The sequence below is a fragment of the Heloderma suspectum genome, chromosome 11, assembly GCF_057233095.1.
Source record: "Heloderma suspectum isolate Gila_16-S chromosome 11, 16-S_ref, whole genome shotgun sequence".
NCBI lineage: Eukaryota > Metazoa > Chordata > Lepidosauria > Squamata > Helodermatidae > Heloderma > Heloderma suspectum.
The window spans coordinates 24190316-24197726 of NC_139468.1; positions in this window are offsets into that span (position 1 = coordinate 24190316).

Below are 7411 nucleotides of genomic sequence, written 5' to 3' on the forward strand. Positions count from 1 at the left end.
TATAAATCTCCATAAAAGAGGAAATGTATCAGTAAAAAGGAGGACAAAAGAGGACACCAATTTGCATAACATTTGCATGTGTTAATTTACCGGTATATGCATGCAAATTTAGAAAGAATTGTTAAAATTTAAATAGAAATAGATCTCACCATAATGTGGAAGATTGTGCCCAGGTGACCTGTGTGCCCGCTTCTCAGTCTGCTCTCTAGGTGCTGTTGATAGGCAGCTCCAACGCCCTTGCTCCCCTGACTTCTTAGGGTTCTTTATCTTTAAAATGGACTTGCACTGGACAGCCCTTCAAATAGAGAACTGTCCTCCATAAAGTAGGACACCTGGCCATCCTATGCCTGCTCACCTTCAAAAACACTTAAGATAATTTAAAATGAATAACCAGGGCACAATCCAGCCAAATTTAAGACTCTGAAGTCCCTTTTATTTAATTGGAAACACAGGTAGGCAGATGCTTGACTCTCTTATTGTTGTCAACAGCCCTTAAAAGAGCTCAGCGTCGGCTGGATTGGGTCCCCAAATGCAAACACACACACACTCATGGATTGTCAAGGCAGTGCCCCTTTGCATTTCTCTCATCCAAAGCTATAACCCAACTGTAACATTTTCTTTCAGGGTAGCAGTCAACATAATTCAAAACATAATTTAATTGATATGGTTTAACTAATACAGGCACCATCCTTGTGAAGCAGAAAACATTGGATGGAACTGCCTGCTGTGTGTATGCAGTCCTTGCCTTAGAATTAAAAGAGTTCAGATCCTCTCTGTAACCCTGACTTCACCCGCAAATTCTAAGCCAACAATGACCTGTTATAATGGACAAACAGGCGTGGCGGGGGAAAGGAAGAAATAATGCTCCCACTTAAGCATTTGGTTGCAAGTTAATCTATGGCATGTGCATGACAGCAGGAACAGCTTCAGAGACCATAACGTGAGTGAATGGTTACTGGGAGCAAATGGAGAATCCATGTCACACACATTTCCTATGTCTGTCCACACAACAGACAGACCTGGGCTGCAATCCAACTAGAAGTGCACTTTGACAGGATTTGTGGGGGAAGAGGGTGGTGGAGGAGGAAAGACTCACAGCACAGTTGAAAGGCCTGCTCTTAAATCTCTTCAAGATTAAGGGCGCAATCCTAGGCATGTTTAGACAGAAAAACACATCCTACATCTCCCAGCATTCCCTAGCCAACACTGCTGCCTGGGGAATGCTGGGACTTGTAGGACATTTTTCTGTCTAAACATGCCTAGGATTGCACCTTAAATTGCAAACACACACACACACATGGTATTTTTCAGGGAAAGAATCATGTTACTGTACTGGAAATCCAGAATTGCTCCAACCATAGAACACTGGGTGGAAGATCAGCCTTCCCTCCAGATGTGTTGGACTACAACACACATTCATCCTCACCCAGCAAGGTCACTGGGCATGCTGGCTGGGGATAATGGAGGGCTAGATCTACTGCAAAGATACATAGTTGGTTTCAAGATCTATTGACTCTTAGCCACCCATGAAATGGTATGTTATGCCAAATTACTCAAATAAAATAAATGCAAATTAATATGGGGAAATGTTGAATTATATACAGAGTAATATGATCCACTGCAAAACCAGTCCAGGCCAGCAAAGAGATATGCATGACACAGGCTTTTCACTTTATCTGTCTATTTAGTATTCTTTATTTTCAATGTATTTCTATTTAACTATTTATTTATCCAACGTTTGCTTAATTATTTTACTTATACACATGAAACCTTTACTCTTTAAATACAGGACAATATGAAGAAGGAAGCGGGGAATCCTAAAGGGAAGGGAATGGGAGTGGGGGGTGGGGGGAGGAATAGGAGGAAGTCTTCACTGTCTGTATTGTATTGGAAAATAGAAAAAAAATCTAATAAACTGTTAATAAAAACAAACAGACAAAAAGCTAGTGGAGGCTGGTGGCTCCAATGTCAGTGGTGTGGTGAATCCACTCCAGGTTTCAGTCAGAACTCTAAAGGAGCTATTCATAGTGTTCTGGACCTTGGGTAGCTCTGTTAGAGTTCTGACTGAAACCTGGAGCGGATGCACTGTCCCACTGACATTGGAGCCACCAGCCTCCACTGCAAAAAGTATACAACAGATGTGAGAATCTGTGTGAAACCACATATTACACAGGAGATCAGCAGTTAGTTCTTATTTTCAAGCAGTTTGGGGGAGCTCTTGTGTGTTGCTCTTTATATAGATATAGATATAGATATAGATATAGATATAGATATATAGCAAATGAGGGGCCCCTGAACTGGACTAGGACTTTGGTGGTGGGATAGAGAAAGTTTAACCCTTTCTTCATACGATTTTCCCAGTTTAAATCATCCCCCAAATTACTATGTATTGTATGGTACCAGGATGTTTCTTCCTGGGCTGCAGATAGCAGCTTCAGGAGAGGGGTGATTTAGATCAGGGAAATGAACCCCTTTCCCACACTAGCACCATGGTCCTGACGGGATTTCCCCCACTCCCCATGGCCATTTAAATTAAAACAAACAAACAACAAACATGATAAGTTGTAATCACAGGTCTCCCACATCATCTCCAGTTCTGCTCTGAGTGGGTGCTGCAGAACTGGTGCTGAGCCAAAGGTCTTCATGTAAGAACCTTTGGCTCAAATGTTGGTGATTCAGGGGCCCAAAAGGGGGTGACACCTATTTGCGCATTTGGGTGGAGAGGTAGCAAAACGTGGAGGAGAGACACTCACCACCACCACCACCTGGAGATCCTCCCCGGGGAACACTATTTTCCCCCTCAGAAGTACCCCTCAGAGTGAAGCTGGATCAGAGGGGTGCCTTTCAGCGTGACCCTGGTCAAGGGGCGTTTCCTGTCTCCCATCCCTGTGATTCCCAGCACAAACTACTCAGAAGTAACATTGTGCAATGAGGCTTCTCTCCCAAATGCAGCAACAACAGGATAGAAAGGCTGGGGCTTGTTAGGCGGCTTCTCTCCCAGTTGCACATCGGAAGTAATTCATCCCTGCCCCGTTACAGTGATCAAGTGCAGCAACGGTTTAGAAAGATTGGGGTTCGTTAGGAGGCTTCTCTTGTGCACATCAGAAGTAATTACTTTGAATTTGCACCTTCGTTAGGGAGAAAGGGGGGAGAGCCTGGAGCGGGGGAAGCCTCTCTTATTGGTTGAGCAGCCCCTGCCACTGAGATGATATTCACTCCAACCTCCCCACCCTATCTGGAAGTATGGTAGGGGAAGCGGCTTAAAATGGGGCAATGCACACCCCCCTGGAGCCCCGCCTGAACTGAAAACAGGTTCTAGAAAAATGCAAGTAAGCCACTCTTTCCTTCTCCTTCTGTTGTCAAGGTAACATAACTGTTGTCCAGGTCTCACTGGAACACCGTTCAACAGCTACTGCCCTATACATACATCAGGGGCCTTTTTTGCTCACCACCACTGGGCAGCTGAATTTGCCCTCCCCCAAGCAGCGATTTTACTTAAAACTAGGCATGCAGGGAGCACGTGCCTTGTTTTCAAGCAAGATTCTGGGTTTTTTAAAACCACTGCTGTGCTGCCAAACGTCAGCAGCAAATTTGGCAGTGTGGTGGCAGGGGCACAGCCCCTGGTGGGGTCTGGGGGAGCAATGGAAGTTACCTACTCCTGACATACATGAAGAAAAACATGCCCTTAAAATAATAAATCACATGCAGTCTTAACTTGCAGGCCCACCAATTAAAGGGTGCCCTCACCATGTTTAATCGGTTAAACCTGTGGCTAACTGATCTGACCAGGTGCCCATATTTGCTTATTTTTCATAACAAGCTCATTTCTTTTTGCAACAGGAGACCCTAAGACTTGACAAGAAAGGAAAGCAGCATAGATCACACCACTCATTCTACTGGTGTCCCTATGCTCCATATTCTATAGCTTGTGTGAGCACCAAGCCTAAAAAAAAATTGGGGAGTTTCTCTTTTTGGCATGGATTCACTTGGAGAGGCTTCTCAAATCTCAAACTAAGCACTTCTATCTATTTGCCTTGGGACTCTTCCTTTGATGTGAAGGCACAAAGTGGGGCACCCTTTCTCATTATGAATTAGTTACATTTCTCACTTCCATTTGAGAAATAGCAATGGGTTAGCTATTATAATTACCAGGGAGAACTTTAAAGATGCCATAAGACTCTAGTGTAAAATAAGTAACCAAACAAGCAGATTGCTGCTTGGAAGAATCCCCTCCCCATTATTAATTTTCAGAGGGGTGGGAGCATTTGTGAGTTGTAACAAAAGCAACAAAGATCTTATGGCACCTTTAAAGCTATTAAACATTACACCCCGATGTCTCATGTGTGTGTGCTTATTCTTAATTTCATGTCAGCATACTTCGTCAAAGCAAAACACCGATGGAGCGCCAGTTTTCATGAACTCTACAGCCCCGTTTCACAAGAAGGGGGACCACACATATCATGTGGCTTCCTTGTCCCATCTCTGATGTCCATGTGTTGAGCATGGATGACCAAGAAGGGGAAGCCCACGCAGGTAGACCCTGTACAATCAAGGTTTCTGTTCCCATAGAGGTCTACACACATAGGCCTCCTCTTCTCAGTCCAGACAAGATGGAGGTGATGTTGGTGGGTGGTTTGCCTGCCTGGGTGAGCAGAGTTCATCTTCTCCTGGGTAGGGCTGCACTGCTGCTGAAGGTTCACTATTGCAGGGCGGGGGGAATGCCCCTTCAGCCATCTTTGTCACAAAGGCATAGAATGCCTTTCACCAGCTGCAACTCCACCTGGAGAGAGATAGAGGCTGTCCCTGGTAACCTCCAAGTTAAACTTCTGCAATGCACTGTAGATGGGGCTGCCTTTGAAGATAGTTCAGAAACATCAGTTATCTCAGAGTACAGCTGCTAGATTGCTAACTGGTACTGGGCATTAGGATCAAATCACACATGTGCTTCATGAATTGGACTGGTTTCTAGGCTCAATGGAAAGTGCTGGTTTTAATCTTTAAAAACCTTCACAACTTGGGACCAGGATACCTGGAAGATCACCTCTTTCCACGTGGGCTGGTCTGTACACCAGCTAGATGGATCTGCCAGTTTTGCTTTCTTCCATCGTCAATTTTTTAAAATATCCAGTTATCTTGTTAATGAAGAAATATGCAGATTTTGGTAAGTGCTTTTCAAATAACGAACCAAACAAAACTATCATCCATCTACACTGGCCAAAATCAATAGGCGTTCCTAGCATGGCTGTTCCTAGGATGGAGACAACCATGTTGTACTTGCCTTACATGTATCTATTAAAGATGAGAAGCCTGTTAGAAAAAAAGCAGTGGCAACACTAATTTAGTATCACAGACATGGCTGAATACCCAGGGATTCAAACCCAGATTGTTACGAGCTAAGTACTCCAAACCAAACCCTCTGCCTGGGTGGACAAATATGTGTCAATTTCACTTAGTCTCACACTCAAATTTTTAAAATCTGGCTGGCTGACTTTGTCAACAAAAGGTTATGATTCGATTGACTTTTGGTCTGATCCAGCAGGGCAGTTCAACCTCTTAAGCATCTTCAAAGCAATACCATTGCCCCCATAGAATGCTAATTCTGCAAACAGATTTCTCAGGGGAGTTTGGCTCAGATCAACTCAAAAGTTATTATTGTATATTTTTTATTAACACATAGAAAAATCTGAAGAAATACAAAACGGTATTACTTTGGGAGAACAGTGGAAAAATCTCGAAAGGATTAGGGGTTACAACTTTAAATGATGGCACAAGTTTCTTTCATATTCTTAAAAAAACGAATGAAAACAAAACCTTAAAGATTAAGCAAGCACATTTATACAACGACAACAACAAAAAACTTGAAATAAATGGAAAAAGATGTCACGGGCTGCAATTCTTTGCCCAGCTACACTGACTTCAACAGCATGATGCACACTGCAAAGGCAAAAGCCCGTCGCTTTTACTTTTAACCACCCAACGGCCAGAAGTGAGATTGTCCCAGCAGTCTTTTTGTCCAAAAGCTATGCCCAGAGAAGGATTCCAACATGAAAGTAAACAGCAGGAGTCAGTTGCAAAAAAAGGGCAAAACTGTTCACATTTCTCCTGTAAAATAAGCATCAACCACAAATGTTTTCTGGGCAATGGTTCCACGATCACATCCGTCTAAATTAGAAAACGTAGGATATTGGCTCAGGTTTATCTACTGAATTTGTCAAACCCATTTCTAGTGCTCCAAGCATGATGGATACTGCAAAATGCCATTGGTTCCACTCACTCTTCCTCTCTTTCCTGGGACCTGTTCACAAGATCCTACCGAGAGTTGTGGATGTGGCAAGGACGAAATACTTGCTAAAGTGATTGTCACTCACACAGCGAGCACTCCGCTAAGCTGAATGCAGTCCACCAGCTCTATCATGTCCTTGCACTCCAGGCTTGGCATCATTGGGCATCTGCCAGTGCCCAGGACCCACCAGAGTGAATGCTTGGCCCATCTGGTCTCTCCCAGCCACGGGCTTCTCCAACAGCAGTGCTGTCACTCTAGGGCATTGTAGGACATTTCAGTGGTAGCGTCTGAGATTCAGCCACTGCTGCCAGGAGGCTGGGGATGGGGAGGCAAGTAAATGGGTAACGACCCCACTAGAGAGCCTTTTACTGGCCTCCTACTCTAAGCTGGAACCAGCCCTGTTGTAGCCTGTCAGGTGCTTAAAGCCCCCGTTTTTAAGAGTCCCAGGCAGGGGGCAAGAACAGACTTATTAGGACTGCCAAACCTAGTAGCTGGGCTGTGTTTAGCCTGGGGGAGGGGGAGTGGGCAGCCTGTTGCACCAGCCTCTTCTGATCTTAGCAACGGGGAGGGCCATTTTTAGAATTCCCAAACAGCTTGCCCTAGCCTGCACTCTCCCTTAAGAATTTCTTGACCCATCGGTACTTGCTTTTCCCTGAGATGTGTCCTTTCGACTCAATAGCTGCATTGTCAAGCCAAGCCAGAAACACAGATAAATCAATCTCTGGGTGAGCTTTGGCCTGTTGTGGCTGATCATTCATCTGGGTATGTCGGAGCATTTGGAAACGGCTTCAGTGTAGGCTCGGCTATGGTCAAGCCCCATGTAACCCCTTCTCTGTGCTGTCATCACAACAGACCATGTGAAAAGGCTACATAAACTGGCTTCTGTTGGTATGGCTTTCCCTAATGATAGGTCTCTCCCCTTGCCAGCACAGGGGATCTGGATTTCTAGTATTGGGTATGGATGCACAACATTCACCCCTCTTTCTCTTTTATTTAATGGCATTTAAATCCATAGAAATGGGAGAAAGGGAGGGATCATCTGTGGTAGTCCTGTAGCAAGTCATCACAACTCTAATCCCCCCTCCCCACCACTCTTGACTTGGCTCAGTCATTCCCTACCCTGTCAAC